Source organism: Pezoporus wallicus, unplaced genomic scaffold, assembly GCF_028554395.1.
Source record: "Pezoporus wallicus isolate ANWC-B61680 ecotype Strahan unplaced genomic scaffold, APGP_CSIRO_Pwel_v1 contig_5601, whole genome shotgun sequence".
Classification (NCBI taxonomy): domain Eukaryota; kingdom Metazoa; phylum Chordata; class Aves; order Psittaciformes; family Psittacidae; genus Pezoporus; species Pezoporus wallicus.
This window is the reverse complement of record NW_026642944.1, coordinates 561,761-577,008: the sequence shown is the minus strand read 5'-3', so window position 1 is coordinate 577,008 and position 15,248 is coordinate 561,761. Positions and strand designations below refer to the sequence as shown.

Genomic DNA, 15,248 nt, shown 5'->3' with positions numbered 1-15,248 from the left:
GCCCTGTGATTTCACCTGGAAATGAGAAACAGTCTTTTATCTTTTGCACACCTGTGAGATCAGCACTGAAAGACGTCCTTTGTAGAGATTCCAAGCACTTGTCATCAAAATCATTTAAATAGAATCATACTCCACAGAGCACTGGGGAGGCAGTGATGCTGATGCTGATGCCTAAGACAGCTTTACATGCTTTCTTTCTCTAGGTCTGGATCTCCACATCTTCTCTTGCTTTTCACAAGCCATCAGCACCTCAGGTTTTGCTAGATGAATGAGTCATGCAAAAATATTAATTGATGTCCTCATCCGCTTATGAAATATCACAGATTCTTCATTATGTAAGTAATTTCAGATTATTTTACATATTATAGATTTATTCTTCCGAACTGATTAGGGCCACAAAGGAGGTTTTAAAGGTCACAAAACCCACAGACTAGAAAGGTGAAATATATTCTCTTGATAGAGTTAATTGTTGCCTCTTCTGTGTTTTGCAAAACCAAACTGAATACTTTTATAATAAAGCAAATGAATACAGAAAATGTACCAGCCTGGAACTAAAAGAAAGCTAACTTTTGCAATGAAAGTAGCATGTGTAAGTTAAGTAGTGACTGTGTATAGACTGGTCAGCAATTAAGATTTTTCAGGAGCTCCCAATGTTGGTTCTCTTTTGCTCAAACAAGAGGATTTCATCCAAAAAAATCTTCCTCAAGAAAACAAAATGTTTTGCATCAATTTCAAAAGTAAAATTGCAGAATCACAAATTACATGTTAATTGCATTTGTTTGCAAGAGCAAGCATTAACACACATCTTTTAAACATCATTAATTGGCTTTTAGAAATAAAACTGGGGGGAAGAATGAGTCATAGTGGTAAAGTATCAATCTTTCTAATGATAATGTCACTAAAGTCATTCTCTCTGCTCCATTCATCTTCTTCAGGAAAAGCTTTGTGAGGGCAGAGGTCATAGTAAAGAGTTCAATTCTTTTCTCACTAGAACTAGAACTAACAGCGAAGGTTTACATAGGCCTGATCTGCTCCTGCATCTGTCAATGATAAGGGACTCATACTCCCTTTGGCCAGCCAGGTTTGATGTTAAACATTCATGCTAATAAATATGGAATTGGTTTCTATCCCTTAATAAAATATAAGTTATGTAGCTTTATTTTTCCAAACTGCTGGAAGCTGAAAATGGCTAGCTAAACACAAAGATAACCTTTCATCTCTAATCTTTAGAGTCTCATGCTTCCGATTTGTCTCCAGTACAGAGATTTCCTGTGGAAGTTATTTCTCTGTACAGTCCTGCAATTAGAGGAGAAAATTTAAGGCATTTCTGGGAGGCTATTTAGTGGGTTGGTTCTGCAGCTTGTGGTTGATCTCAAAAGGTAGGAGTAGCATCACATTTGGTCAGTGACTGCTGCAATATGAAATGAGGTCTAGCTCTCTGGAAAATTCTGTGACACTTGGGGCCACAGAGGTAATCTTCTGTAAAAAAGTGTAACCATAGCCCTTTAACCAGCTTCAGAATAATAAAATGAATAAGGAGGGAGAAGGGTGAACAAAAAAGGGAAAAAAATCCCTAACCAAAACAAACACAGCTAGAGAGAGAGGCAAGAGCACAGAACATTTTAAAACATTTTTAAATGTTTGAGGTAACACTGTCCTGCAAACTCTCTTCCTTAACTGAAATGCTTGTTTCTAAGTCAGTCTGTGACTACACTGAATAGTTCCTTTTGGAAGCAGACTTTATGCTTGTTCTTCCTGTTACCAGCTGTGGGAACCCATCCCACAGGTGACCTGGTACAAATTCCCCCTTGAAGCCTTTGGTACACTCCCTCTTTCTGGAGTCAGGGCCAGCTGCACTACCAGGACAGACTTCACGTCCACATGCAATAACAACAGCCAGCCTGCAGTCTCTGGCAACCACTTCTTGCAAAGAAATAGCAATCATTTATGCAAACACTGTCTGATGTAGCATATATAGCGTCTCCTCATTCTGGAGTCTCGCTCTGGAGTTGTGGACATGGACACATTGGAGATGCCTGCTTTGTTATCACTGCAGGGCAGTGCTGCTATGGACTCCCAGCTCAAAATGGTATAATCAGCCCTTACTTCCTGTGGATCACCTTTTTCTCATGGCTGCTGAACTTTGGTTGGCACATACCAATGGCTACTGTAGCTCCTGTCTCCTCCAGATGTGGAAGGCTTTGGTGAAGTTTTTACCACTTGAACCCTAAAGAAAAATCTGTTACTGGAACAGCTTATGTTGAACTGTAGAAGGAGTGGAAACTCAGCAAGTCTTTCTGTCAGGGCTCTCTTGTGCTGGCTTTTCTGTAGGAGGAATCAGGCTATTCTGAAATAGCTCAATACAAAGAGTTGTGCTCCTCTAAAATCCAGGAAAGTGGTAGGATTGCACAAGATAGGTCAAGGTCATTGCCTGTAATAAGGGACAGAGTGAATCATAGTGCGACCGTCATGGGCAAGTTTCTTCCCAGCTTCCTCAGCAAGACTAACTGTTCTATGTAAAAAAACATGGCTTTTGCACCTGAATACACAAAAAATGCATGTCCTGGAGTGGGGACCAGAAGTTTGCACTTTCCTCTCCCTCCCAGGGGAAAAACCTACTGTTTGCACAATCACTCTCACTTCTGCTCCAGCATTTTCTGCTTCTATAACTTCATTGTTGTTTTTTGAGGGATGTCCATGCTTTAAAAGCAGAGTGGACAGTGCCCTCTAGCCTAATGAGGTGGTCAGAGCATCTCAAGTTTCCCTGGACCACCCTTGCCCACTGCACCCAAGCTCTTCCACTTCCCAAACAAGACTTTTAGCACCTCTGTAGTTGGAGGCGACGTTTTCACCAACATATGATGGCATCTGTTTTTTCTCCCATGTTCTCTCTCTCTCTTAGAACATTTTCTGATGTCTAAATCCAAGAGAAGGTTTCAGGCCACAAATGCTATTTGAGGAGGCCGGAGGATTGTGAGTAAATAGCACGAGATGTAACATAAAAGATTTATGTTTATGATATCACCTCCAAAGCCAGAAGAAACTCCATCTAAATGTGACTTTACAGAGTGTGTGCATTCTACATCTTAAAGGTCAAGACTTTCAGAGTCCTCCTTGGCATCAGCCTTGCTAATTACAGATAACAAGGAAAATTACCTCTAAGGCCAGGGGTCCAGAACAAGGCATGGTGGAATCGCTGCCTGTTGGTGCGTATCAAAAGAGGGAAGACAGAAAAACTTCATCGTACAGAGCTGTGTAGGAAAGCCAAACTTAGAAAAGAAATGAGACAACAGGAATTTCCTTTTTGCTAGAACAAGTGCCCTGTGCTCAGCAGGTTACTTCCTGTGAGCCTTTTGGCTGTTCACTAGATGCCTGTATGGATTTATAATTAGATATTTTAGATTCAGAAAAGAGTATGCCTGGGCTTTGTGTTTTTTTCACATCTCAATTTCTCTTTAAGTTTTCCTTTAAACTAGCAGCCTAACCAAAGTATGAGGAACATTAAAATGCTGAGTGCTGCTGTGCCTGTAACGTATGCATGTTCAGCTCCAGGCTGCATTCCACAGCAACACCATGCATAAAACAGGGAAGAGGTACAGGCTGCAGGGGCAGTCAGCACTTGGAGCTTGCAACAGCCAGCCTGCCAAAACCAAACATCTTTACTGGGGCTTCACTGAAGTACCTCCAGAATTGGAATTAGAAGCCTCATGAAGACTTCCTAGATGCATTTTCTCCTGAAAGCCAGGTACTCCTCTTAGGCAAGGTAGTTTCCATGTGGGTACCCAAATTATTTGGTTATAGAGGTTTGTGGAGGATGAGCATTGCCTTCATGCTGCGATGTGGGCTCACAAAGAGCAGAGTCCAGATTATCTCTGTAATTACGAACACAGCTCTGCTCTTGCAACTGTCACTGTGTTGTTTCAGGCAACGGACAAAAGGCTGGTTCCCTAAGGTTCCCCCAGTTTTCCTCAGATACCTGCTGTCAGTCTGTCCTAGCTATTGCATCCTGTCTCTATTGTGTTCTTAGGTGTCTGGCCATGCCTGAAATACTCCAGTCTAGAGGCTAAGGCACATAGCTGAAGGCTGAACTCACCACCTCTCCCAGGCTAAGGACAGCCGAGAGCCCAGGACTGTGGTTTGACACACGGCAGGAGTGCTCCTTCAACTCTTGCCCTTGGCTGTTTATTCCTGTTTATTCCTACCTCCTACCAGCCTTCCAGTGGCTTGATGTTTGTGTTCAGTGTAATTCACAGCAGGAGAACTATTCAGTTAAAAAGTATCTTGAGGGGAGGTTAATTAAAAATATAAAAGATTGTTTCCTTGACCTGTCTTACTGTGTGGATGTGTGCAAAGGTTTACACTAACAGAATGCAGTAGAGGATCACAGAAGGGATGCAATAGATGCTCAAGTTCATACTGCTGGAACAAAAACCCCTAATGTAGGCCAATACATGCACTAACTCAGCCTGCGCCTCGTGGACTCATAGTATCTGTTCTCAAGAACATGCTTTGCAGCCTCTGTGGTGAGCTGTGCTTCAGAGGATGGTTGTTCTCGGCATCTCAGGCAACTCAAGTGGGGAAGGAAGCTGCCTAGGTAGCCAGCTTGGCAAAGATGGGGCACAAGACACAGCATGCTCTGTTGCACCCTTTTCAGCATGTAAGTGCACTTCTAGAGTCTCCAGTGCTGTCCACACATGTTCTAAGAAGTGTTTTACAGAAAATAGTTTTCTGCCTGAAGAAGCTTAATCTTAAAGCCCTGATGTTACAACAAATCATTCTGTGTCAGGGCAGCTCCTTTGGGATGTGCAGAGGCAAATTGAGATTGCTGTCAATCTGGAAACTAATGAAAGTAAATGTGCTTGTTACACCAGAAGGGAGGATACGAGGATGTACGCGGACATGTAATTACGTGGCTACCAGCTTAGAATTGTACGTCATTGGTAGAGATGTTTTTGTATAAAAATAAAAACACACCAGAGGACAAAAATAGGTCCACCTTGATGGAAACTCCTGGAATGGATGCAGAATTTGCTACAGTATTTAACCTAATGCAAACAATTGTCTGCTTTTATGAAAACATCTTCCAACCTGACTTTCAAATATGCTGGGATAATTTTCTTTACTACACTTAGAATTTGTTTATGTACAAATACAGACCTTTTAAAGAGAACTGTGGTTAACCAGGGTAACTGAGACACACCAAACAATAATATTTCTGAAGGCAGGTGCAGAAAGGATAAAATTGCTTCTAATAAATGGATTTTGCCATTTCGTCCTTGAGGACCACACCTTAAAGTGTCTTATTTGCCCGTCTTTTAATACTATAATATCCCAAGCTCTCATGCACTTTCTTAAGTGGTATTGAAACCTACATCTGAAAAAATAACAAGGAAAGAATGACAGAAGGAATGCCATGAACCATGTAAATATAAAACTTCATATGCTCCTCAGAAATGTTTGTTATGTATCTCCACCTCTTCTCTAGATGAGCTATTTTTGTCTTGCTACTTTTATGTTGATGCATAGGAATTTGGTTCCAAGCAGTGAATGGGCTTCCAGGTCAGTCCAAGGATAGTATGGAAGAAGGTATATTTCTTTCCCTGGATATGGTTCAGTGTGGGGAGAGGGTGATGCTGCCTGGAAAATTTGAGCAGGGAGAGTTTTGAAAACTGTAGCCATTCGAGATCCACTGAAGCTCAGCTGAGTTACATGAATTCTGCTTGAATGTCTCCTGTTGATGTAGAGATCTGCAGTGCATGTAGAGTTCATAACAGCTTAGGGTGCTTCAAATTCATCCAACATTCATTAGACATGTTCAGGCCTGAACACATGCTTCATGGACTGAAGCACAGAAAATCTGACATACCAATTTACTAAGCTTTGCAGTACAGGGGACATTTCTTTGTGGAATAAATACAGAAAGCATGGCAATATCTAACTGACAAATTAGTGAGCAGAGAGGTATGACTGATGGGAATGGCACTCAATTGGAAACAGGACCAATACAGTGACAAGAATTGCTAAATAAGCAGCATAACTGAAAGTTGCACAGAGCAAGAATATGATACAGTGATGCTGGGGAGCCAATGGAGGGCCTTGCAATATTAAGAGTATATAAACATCTGATATGTTCTCAGTAGCTTTTATTTGTAGGTTTCCTTGTTTCTCTGGCTATTACAAACTTAAATTAGCTTCTGACTGTAATAAATCCTCCTTTTTTTGTCATGTAATTAGGTCTTCCACTACTCCTCAATGTAAGCCTCTTCAATTGCATATCCAATAAAGCAGACTTAATTCTAGGACTGGTTCCACCAACCTTTCCACAGTTAGTAAGATTGTTACCATTTGTTGGTCTTCCTTCAGAAATTTATATTTAGCTTCATTTCTTTCCAAGAACTATGCTGTATCTTATTTCACTGACCTGAAGACTGACCTCTCATGCTACTCTGTGGACTCAGCAATGGGATGCATCCAACATGATGATTAAGCATGTGCTGAACTTCACACTGTCAGTACAATCATAGAATCATAGAATCATAGAATAGTTAGGGTTGGAAAGGACCTTAAGATCATCTAATTCCAACCCCTGTGAGGGCAGGAACACCTCACACTAAACCATGTCCCCCAAGGCCTCGTCCAACCTGGTCTTGAACACTGCCAGGGACAGAGCATTCACAACCTCCCTGGGCAACCTATTCCAGTGCCTCACCACCCTTACAGCAGGATGGCACAAATGTTTGGATTGGGAAGCTGACCTCCAACTGCTAATCGGGTTACAGCATGTAGTTTGTTTTAGCAGAGGAATTTCAGCAGTGGTCCATTCTCAGGAGTTGGACCACTGTAGCCAGTGCAGACATTTGTAACTGAAGTATTAAGACTCATTTGAATGAAGTATGAATGGAAATGCCTGCATGTGGAAGCATCAAAATCTGCATTAGAGCAAGGATGGAAAGAATAATAATTAATGGACATGATGACATGAATGACAGCAGTCATATCAAGGAACAGTGAGGAGTTTGTTGTTTATATCAAGACTACAAGACAAGACCAAATGTTCAAAGCCCTTGCTCTGATAAAACCATAGCAGAAGCAAATCATCACCCCCAAAAATCATGCTCTAATTGCATGGGCTCAGATAACATCTTCCCAAAAGGAAGACAGACAGTAGCCCTAAAGATGGCAAAATGAGGAAATAAGGCAACGGGCAGGAATTTTTCCAGAGATTTCTAGATGATAAGGCAAGCCAGGGTCTGGGGCAAAATCACTGCATAACAACTGCGTGACTCAGGAGGGTATAAATGCCCTGTTCAAAAAATTGCCAGTCAAGACAGACCTAACATACTGAGGACTTAACAGCTGGTGCCCCTTGTCCACTGTCCTATGCACAAATGACCCTGGTCTGACTACTTAGACACTAAGATCTTGACACTTGGCAGTGTGTGTCAATGAGATCCACCTGCTAGCATCTCTGTAATACACAGGAGAAGTTTTATCTTCACTGCTGAACATAAGGGTCTTATTACTGGTAGCGAATCCAGTATTTCCACACCGTGTACTTTTCAGGCAGCTGAAATAGCATTTTTTTTCCAGTGAAAGGAATGCAAGTGCCTTCAATTTAATTATTTTTGGCAAGTAGTGTTTTTCTTTCCATTTCTTTTTACATTTATGGCACTATCTAAGTTGGTGCAGGTCAGCAGAACAAAGTTCTTCATTGCTTCTCCCTGGAAACACAAAACCCATGATAGTCCATATGGTTTTTCTGCAGACAGGGGAGACCATGAAATTAAACCCTTTAGCAATATATTGCTAACATGTCACTGTATTTACCAGCATAGGTCCCTAATGATAAACAAAATTTTCTGTATTTGAAAAATATTAATCACGAAGAGTTTATTTCTCTGGGGTCAGTGTACTCATTTCCAAGAATAGCTCTGCTCCAACTTGACAACACAGGGATGCTTCCACTGAGACCTCATAGGAAAGAGCTGTTGCTTTGTAAGTGCACCAAAACACATGCATTATCCACAGTACTCAAGATTATTCTTGGCATAAACAGAGACTGCTCTTGCTCTTATCACAGCATTGTAAGTTTTGTTATTGGCTTTCCTGAATACATTCAGTCAGACCCAAATTTGCCTTGTTGTTTGCATTATATAATAATTTTTTGTAAGAAAACAGGAATAGATCATCCATAAAAAGAATCTCTGGCAAACCTTTGCTGGCAATATTATATATTTACAATCTCTGATGTTTCTTAATGCTGGTAGAAGTACTACCTCGCAAACTTCTGGTTAAATTGTATGATTTGTAAAATGTGTACACAACTTCTCAGCAAAGGAAGTTCTTTAATATTCTTTATTGAGTGTAGGAAAGTGGGTGCCAAATACAACTGTGAAATGGGAAACAATGCACAAAGGAAAAGTTCCAGAACATCAACACATCCGTTCCTTTTCTCTGCCATAAATAACCAACACACCCTTAAATACAAGACTAAATGGCTCCAGGAAACCCTCATTAATGAAAACGTCCTAGCTGGGCTTCTCACTTTCATTTAGAACTTACAGGCCACAACAAGTTTTTCTGAGCTAGACAACAGATATGTTGCTCTCTAAGTAATGCTAAGCACTGAGATAATCTAAGGTAAACTAAAACTAGCCTACTATCTGGAGAGACTTAAATCTTCCCCTCTTACTGTCAGAAACATTAATGTTGAAAGGTACAGCCCCGCTGCTGTTAAAATCAATGACATAAAAACAGTGTGTGTGTTCCAGCATCTGTCCTTCAGTTTTCTGGAAACCAGAGATAAGGCAGGAAACAAAATAAATGTCCTGCATGTATGTATGACATGCAGAGAAGATTCTTTATAAAATACAGTGGCTATATTTTACAGGGAAGGTCTCATGATGAGACAGGATGCATAGACAGCATATTTTCTGCAGATGAGAAGTAGTAGGGTAATTAGAACAGTCATTTATCTACGGGATATTTATATTAAAATTAGCATATTTCACTCTATAAAAAAGAGGTAGTTGGTAACAACCATCTGTAGCTTTATCACTTTGAAATTTGTACTATGCAGACTTGTCTTCAATAGCATCAGATCTAGAAAGTTTCTTAACTTCCAACAGTCATTAAGAATTGAATCATTAATACAATATTAAAACCTTAACGTAACTTCAGGAACTACACTTACTTTTGATTTCTCCTGGCAGCTTTTTCTAATTTCACAATCACATTTTTCTTCCTACAAAAGTCCAACCCACAACTCTTTCCCCAGTTCCTGTATGGAATATCTGTGAATTGCAGGGAAGCTGCCTTGCTAATTCATAGAATCATAGAATAGTTAGGGTTGGAAAGGACCTCAAGATCATCTAGCTCCAAACCCCCTGCCATGGGCAGGGACACCTCACACTAAACCACCTCACCCAAGGCTTCATCCAACCTGGCCTTGAACACTGGCAGGGATGGAGCATTCACAGCTTCCCTGGGCAACCCATTCCAGTGCCTCACCACCCTCACAGGAAAGAATTTCCTCCTTCTATCCAATCTAAACCTCCTCTGTTTAAGTTTTAACCCATTACCTCTTGTCCTGTCACTACAGTCCCTAGCAAAGAGTCCCTCCCCAGCATCCTTATAGGCCCCCTTCAGATACTGGAAGGCTGCTATGAGGTCTCCACGCAGCCTTCTCTTCTCCAGGCTGAACAGCCCCAACTTTCTCAGCTTATCTTCATACAGGAGGTGTTCCAGTCCCCTGATATCATCGTGGCCCTACTCTGGAATTGTTTCAACAGTTCCATTTCCTTTTTATGTTGAGGACACCAGAACTGCACACAATACTCCAAGTGAGGTCTCATAAGAGCAGAGTGGAGAAATAGAGTAGAGAAAAAGAGAAAACAGTAAAAATTGCTATTGCTTGATTTCAACATCTAGAAAATGAGCCAGATCTTCCACAATTACTCATAGTACACAGGGTACCATGTACATGGTACACAGCTTGCTGGCAAGTGAGATTCCTGTGAGCCTTTATTACAGGTGAAATAACAGAAACTGCAGGAAAGAAATGTGGCACAATTTCAGTTAACATTTTCAATGTCTCTGAAAGAAAGTTCTTGTGCTCCTTCCGTGAACAGAAACCTGCATTTGTTGGTCAGTCATCCAGGGCACAGGGCTAAGCCGTGTCCTTCTAAGCCTTGGGTGCAGACTCTAGAGAAAGAACTAGGCTCCAATTAGTGAAGTCTAGAAAGAGAAAGATCGAGGCAGTCCTCCCTTGGGTAAGTCATGTACAGTGAAATGGTCACCTTCTCCTCAGGCTTTCTGGTGCTATGGATGTTTCCAGTTTCACTGCAGCCCTGCCAGAGGGGCAGGAAGGCTTTTGTGCTAGAATGGAAACTGAACTATATGTAAAATTGGTGGTCTTGGGCAGCTGATATACCAAACCTGTTGGTGCTTGGGTTGAAGTCTAGACCACAGAACTAACCATCCAGCAGATCTTCCCAGAAGAGAGAGATCTGGGACTGTGAAGTGCTGACTGATGTGCTGCTTAAACCTATAGATAGAAGATCCCTAAGAGAACTCTTAAAGGCTGCCTGTCTTTGGAGCTACAAATGTTTCAGTGTGCATCAGGACAAGACATCATCTTCCTCCTGGGATTCACAGGCCAGGGCTTCTCTCTAAGTGCTGTTTAGAAGAAAAATGCTTCTTTCCCAAGAATGTATGTGTACAAGGAGACTTGTCTTTCCGCTTGAGAAAGTGACACGGGTCAATGGATAGACAACTGTCTCAGGATACAAGGCCTGAAGTCAAGTATGCTCTTAAGACAGTAGAGATCTGGACTTACGTTCAGCTGCATGACCTAGCCACAAGGTTCATGTGTCTCTTGCTGGCCCACTGAAATTTCAATTATCTTTGCACAAGCAAAAACACTGGAAGGGGGGGAAATGGTGGAAGATTTCTTCTCTACAAAATAGCCAGTATTCACTTACGGTGAACAGGGAATGTGCAGGATAGCAGGAGACTCTGGCTTTGGAGACCTGAAATGCACTTAGCCAAGATGGGGCACAAGTCTGGCCCAGGACCTTCACACATACATGTATTTGCAGTTCTTTATCATCTACATTATGAGAAGAACAATTTACAGCAACTTGGAAAACCTCTGTAGGAAAATGTAGGCAGTAATGCAAGGAAAACTGAGTAGTTACTCTTTCTCCCCTTTCTTCTGCGGTTTACTGGGGACCAAGAGAGGAGCCACAGGCTTGCCAACTCTTCTGATTTTATGGGCCTCATGATATATATATTTTTTTTAATTGCTTGACTCTTGAGACTGTGGGATTGTGAAGATTTTAAGTTTAATTTAAAAGAGAGGCTGGCATGTAGCTGTTGTGGCTTCAAAGAAATGTTGGAGGTCAAGTCCCAGACCTCAAAAACTAGAGCAAATACAAAGATAAACTAAATCAAGAATGTCCTGGGTTTGTAGGGCCAGGCCCTCCACTTCAAACCCTAGAGGGTTGGCAGCCCTGGAGATACTTAAGATACTTGCCTAAGAAGGATATTTGACAGTGGCACATGTCTGAATCAGTCAGGTCGCGTCCGTGGCTTCATGTAGCCCCGCAGCACGCTCTTCACAGCCCACTGGGGACCCAAGGAAAGCACCCGTCACTGCGTTACCTGTAATAACATCGTCCCGACTACACCCCGGCAGCAAAAAGGGCTGTAAAAGCGGATGTCAGCCCGAAATCCTGGACAGCTTCTGCCCTGCACAACCCGAACTGCCGCCGGCGCGCCCACAGCCGAGCGCGGCCCCCGCGGCAGAGAGGAGCAGGGCTGTACCGCCCGGGCTGCTCCGTGCCGGGCGGCGGTGCCCCAGGGGCAGGACCGGCGGTGGCGGCGGCGCCGGGCGGTGCGCGGCGCAGGCTCCTCCCGCGGGCAGCCCGCCAGCCCCTCTCCTCCATCCCTCCCTCCCTCCCTGCTTCCCTCTTTCCCTCCCGCCCTCACGCCCCGGCTCCATCCCTCCTTCCTGTCGGCGCTACGCACTGCTGCCCGCCGGAGCTGGGCCGACTGGGACTGCTCCGCGGACAGCCCCGCGCACCCCCTGCGGCATGAGGCTGCCGCCGGGCACGGCGAGGCCGCGGCGGGTGAGTGCCGAGCCCCGGGGCCGGGCGGCTTCTCCCGGGGGCTGCCCCGCTCGCACGTGGGAGGGAGCGGCCCGAGGGCGCGATGCCCGCTCCATCCCTCCCCTCCATCCCTCCGTCCGCTCACGGGGAGGTGCCGGCGAGGAGGGGCAGAGGCGGGGTTGACAGCCCGGCCGGGGCCCAGCGGGGCCAAGGGCAGTTTCCAAGCTCTCCCCCCCACCCCCCCGCTTCCCTGCTTAGCTGCCGGTCGGGGCTGGGGCAGGTGGCGACGGGGTCGGAGCCGGTGCAAGCGCAGACAGCGGCTGCTTCCCCTGGGAGAACGGGAGAAAGACCGGCGGCTCCTCTGCGCCGCTGGCCGGAGCCTGCGGCTTAAATAGAGGCTGTGTTTTGTCAACAGCTCATTCTGCTGGCCGGCAGGTTGGTTGGTTCAGGGGCTGAGCGGCGGGTAAATAATGTTTATACCTTTTTTCGTGCTTTTAAATATTTCTGTTAAAATAAGTAACACCCCTCCAGAAAGAGGGGGAGTTTAGGATGATATTCCAGAGCCGTTTATGCGGTTAGGGAGCATCCAGGCATGCTGTACGTCTTGCTGCACGCTGACTGTAGAGGGACATCAGCGCAGTAGCAGCTTTCTGTGTCTATTTTGAGTGATTGAATTTCTAATGTGTTTAGAGATTGCGTTTAAAAAAGATCTCGGTAAGCCTCTGAGGTAGTTCTGGAAAGAATGTCATTCCCTTGTTAAAATTCAACGTGTGTAAGTAAATCTGAACTGGGCATATTTTGCTGGCATGCTCTGTGTGGCTTCAGTAAGAATTGTTGATATATATGGCTTTCCGTTTTTAAATTGTAATTAATGGTGGGTATCTGGGAACTTTGCTATAAATGGGAGTAAACCTTGGCTTAGGTACTGTAATCATCTAGTGCTGGGGTTAGGCTGTTAGCTTTTGTGTGGTAATTGTCACTTTGATTCTTTTCCACAGACTTTCATACAGACAGATATTAAAATTCCATAATCAAGCTGGCCGTGTCCTGTCAAATTCCCTTCAGGAAAGCACAGGCACTGGGCAGCTTTCTGCTGTATTTGAAACCCAGCTTGTTACCTAAGTAAGACTATGTGACTTGCCTTTGACATCTCACCTGGAAGTCCATTCTGCCTTTTTTTTCCTTACTGTAAAATTCCTTACTTTAAATTCTTAAACCCCTATTTCAACTCCATAATATGAATCTGGACTTTTCATCAGATTCAGCAGGTCTAGTAGCTGTGGGGATGATTAAAGTCCATGTCATGCCATCTTCCTTCTCTAATCAGCATGTGGCAATGCCAGCTGAGACAATATGTTGTTTAGTGTAGGTCCATCATTGCACATGTGCTTTTATATAAAGTTTTGCACATCCTGCAGAGAAGAATGCATGAATGCCTTGATCTGCAGATCTGTGCTTGTCCTTCTCAACCATTGTATGCTATATGATTTTGGTGATAAAGATAAGCTTTGACTTCTGTACAGTTTTGGTGATAAGCATGTACATAGAAATCTCCTGAATTTGGCCTCAGTGTGAATCAACATCAAAAAAAAAACCTATGTTTGATGAGGGTAAGGATTAGGATGTGGAACGGACAGAAGCAAATGCAGGGAGTAAATCCACAGAACAAGTAGTGCTGCATCTGCAGTTGGATGGTATTACTTAGCATGGGTAGCTTGATAGAGGTCTGAAGGTTACTTCTGAGAGGTCTGCTGAGGCTACTAAGAAAAGACAGCATAGTATCAGTCATCTGCAGGGCTATGTATCTAAACTACAAAATTATGCCAAAGTCCACAAATGGAAAACATAAAAATCACCAACTTGGAGCTGGTTTGGAGTATAGCTTTTAGGCATTCAGTAGGTCACCTGATTTTGTTTGATTTTGCTTTCTGTTTACTCAAGTTTAGGCATCCTTTCATCTTATCACTGTTTCACCTATTCAAACTTTTATCAGCATTATTAAGTGATAACAATTTCCATTGTGCATTCTCCAAATGTATCATGTAGTCACTTAGAGCAACCAGTGTCAAGCACTATCTTTGAGTTAGATTGTGCAAAATCCCTTCACGGCTTTGATGAGGAAAGGGAGAGACTTAACCTTTAGGTGAGGGCATTCTTGCAGACTTGCCGAAGGCAAGTTAGGAATATGCAGGAACAGCTGTATGGGTGGAGGTGCTCTCCAAGAAAGAGAGAGAACTGTATTCTCATAGGTGGCAAAACTGCTGCTGCTACTTTAGGAGGGAATTCATGGGGCTTTAATTTTAAAATTCTTGATGAGTTAAGAACTGCGTTTTAAGGTCACATCAGCTTCAACATCATCCAGCCCAGGGCTTTAGTAAATGTTCAAAGGAAATCTGAATTTATTAACATCCATAGGTAATGCTAGAACAGAGTCTGTAAGTCTATTAGAAACAGTTCTTTTAGAGCATTAATATTAGATCGTTCAGACCAGTGGGTGACTGGCAGAAAGCTTTGTACATTATGAGAAGATGTATTTAAATTCAGTATGTTAGCAAGAATTCCAACTGAAAGATGAAACAATGCACCAAGAAGAAAGTGCCTGGCAATTTTAAACAATCTAGATTTTTATAAAGACTGACTCTGTCTTGCAGTGCGTGCATCACAAGGTTAACGCAGATGGATTATGTTTCTCTGCAAATGACCCAATAGATGATGTGATCAGGTAAATGAGGTTCTTTCCCACTTATTTTCTGTGCTAATGCTCAGAGAAATGCAGAGGATACTAAATTCAGCAGTTCCTGTTGTGTTGATACATGTGTTGGATAAAAGCAGAAATGATCTGGTAGAGTTTTAAATTATAGTTTATATTATCTTGGAATAAGCTTATTTCAGCTGTTGAAAAGCAGCTTTTGGATAATGGAAGGAAAGGCAGAAAAAATCAGGAAACTTCTTGGAGTTAGTTTTTTTCTATTTGCTGTGTTGATCTGGGATCTTAGATTCAGACTGACGTTGAAATACAGAAGAGATTAGTTAGCAGTAAAAGGTCTGATGAAGGAGTTTTACAGATACTTGCATATGTGGAAGGATTGAGAACTCAAGCAAGATACTGGTGGCTCTTTGAGAGGCAATGCTGTTCTG

At 43.0% G+C, this 15,248-nt stretch overlaps 1 protein-coding gene across 4 annotated transcripts in view; it reads left to right on the top strand.

Moving 5' to 3' along the window:
- LIFR (LIF receptor subunit alpha) overlaps nt 1–15,248 on the top strand; it is an 84,463-nt gene that overhangs the window by 24,433 nt on the left and 44,782 nt on the right. The window contains exon 1 of one of the 4 annotated variants that reach the window (XM_057433251.1): nt 11,970–12,131. The exons of 1 other annotated variant lie outside the window; for it this stretch is intronic. The gene's annotated coding sequence lies outside the window, so the exon portion shown is untranslated. Of the gene's footprint in view, nt 1–11,969; nt 12,132–12,448; nt 12,574–15,248 lie in introns of those variants that run through there. 2 more of the 4 variants (XM_057433246.1, XM_057433247.1) reach the window with 2 other exon arrangements.